Raw genomic sequence first — 2,503 nt, 5'->3', positions numbered from 1 at the left:
TTTAACCACCAGGTGCAGGAATTGGCACTTGACTTTGTTGAATTTCATAAGTTTAGTAATTAATCTCTTGAATTTTCTGGCATTTATTAGCCTGCCTAGGTGTCTGCCAGTGGTATACTGACTGCACCCTCCAATTTGGTGTTGTTGGCAAACTTGATAACCAAGCTCTCCCTGACCTCTTCAAGTGCCCTCTTCAAGGTCACTGACAAAGATGTTAGAGGATCACAGAATAGACCCCTGAAGAACAACACTTTCCACAGGAATCCAGACGGTTTGCTAACCACCATCCCCAGTCTGAGCATCCAAGTGGTTGTCCCATCTAGATGGAGGCTATAGCAACAGAGCAGCAAACAAACATATTTATTGCCTTATGCAAAAATAATAATAAACCTAATTATAATGTCAATAAAAATGACTTATTTGTTTGTTTTAACACATAAATGTATAAGGAACATGTTAATCTAGTTTAAAAGAAATCAGGAAAAAATAAATACTGCTTACAGTCACTACAGGTAAAAATGGCTGAAGATGATTTAGAAATTATTTGGATGAGATCAGTGCTTTGGATCAGAAACCTTTCTGCTCTAAAGTACTACTGCCCACCATCACCAGTATCATGACCACCCAAAATCCATGTACAGAAGGATGCAGCAATGCCATTACATTCATTAGGCCCAGCAGTCCTGCTCACCCCATCTCAGAGGCCAAAGGCCAGGATTAAGTTGGAAACACATCCCCAATCCCTGATTCACAGTCTTCACATGCAGGCAGACACATAGTCCTCCACCAGTTGCCTCTGCCTCCCTTCCCAACAAGGAGAAGCACTGCAGCACCAACACCTTGCTGCACCATTACAGCTGATGAAACTTGAGGAGACCCCAGTGGTCCAGCCCTTACACTGTAGTTCATAATATTTTAAAGTAGCTTGACAGGAAATATTTTAAATTAAGATAACACCAAGTTAAGTCTGAATTTTATTCCAGTTGGAAAGAAACTGACAATGTTACTTTTATTTTCAATATCACAAAATCAACAAAAACCACCTTTTATTCTAGACAATACACAATCAAATTGACTTGATAGCTACCTAACTTTTATGATGTACTTGAACATAGGAATCTTTTTTCAGCTCCTATTCAAAACAAGCAAACCGATAAGCCATATGTCTGAAAATTAAGGAAAAAATCAAACTGCTTTGAAGCCTTAATGAGTAAGCAGCTAGTATATGAGAATAATCAGCATCAGAAACAAAGATGGTCAAAACCAGATATGTAAGATATATTTGAATGTATTTTTCCCATAAGCATAGATTATATCTGAAATATGCACTTTCAATATTACTATTTTCAAAAAGATGGTTCTTTTTTTTTTTTACATCTGCATTTATTGAGCACAATATTATGGATTGACATTTCACTATATAACAGTCATAAAAGCTTCATTAGCATTACAAGTTTTTAGAAGATTTTAACTGCAGCGTGACAATATCACTTTCTAGCAATTCAGAGCAGAGTTCTTCCTAAACTTTCAGGTGGCATACTCAAGGTAACAGAAGTTTGAAAAGATGCTTTCAATATACAAAATTTAAAAGTTTATTTTGTTGCTTGCATCACAGCCAGCCCACCAGTCAAAAAAAGCCTTGGGGACAGATCTGTTAATGACATTAGTCTTGCAAGAAAAGTGATTAACAGCTGGTTCTCAATCTGTGTGATCTTAATCAGTAAGCAGTAATGTCTTGTTTAATTACTGCAAGCTCAGTATGTCATGAGACAATTAAATATGATTGATTATTGTCAACCTCATGCATCTCTCTGAACATCAGACACAAATATTTGAATTTGGTAATGTATGTTTGAAAAATGAACTTTCAGAATGTCACACTGAATAAAAATTGCCTTCTTAAAAATTCCAAAAAACGCTAACAGAGCTACGTGGTTGAACATGTTCGAATACAGATTCTACCCCAGAACACAGCCAAGACAGCAACTATTAGAAAAGTTGCCTAGCTTTATTTTTATTTAGATCATATCTTGAAGTAAATTGTCTAAGAATATAAAGCCTAAGAATATAAAGATACTCCTATGCTTACAGGAGTTTCATACCAGTTAAACAAAAAACCATACATTTCACACTTCAAACTAAACCACTTAGCAACAGTCATAAAAAAACCCCAAGAACATTCCCTTCGGTGTTTATTTAAGAAAAATATTATCAGAGAATAATTTTGATAATTTCTATTACTGATACCATGCAGCTTACCCTGGTAGCACTTCAGCTGATTAATAAATATTCCTGTTGTTATATCAAAAGGCAAATAAAGAAGGAAGACTATAATAAAAAAACCCACCTGTTTTTTAACCTAGAATAACCAAGTATGGCCAACATAAAGGCATCATGGTTTTTTTGTAATGGAATAGCACACTGATTCATCCCACTCTTGCCATCCTTCCCCTTTACACTTACACAAGTCCACCACATGCATTCTTTTTCAACCTTTAGCATA

This window comes from Empidonax traillii, unplaced genomic scaffold, assembly GCF_003031625.1.
Source record: "Empidonax traillii isolate 1590-97213 ecotype Southwest subspecies unplaced genomic scaffold, ASM303162v1 scaffold260:size695979, whole genome shotgun sequence".
Lineage (NCBI taxonomy): Eukaryota > Metazoa > Chordata > Aves > Passeriformes > Tyrannidae > Empidonax > Empidonax traillii.
This window is presented reverse-complemented; position numbering follows the sequence as displayed.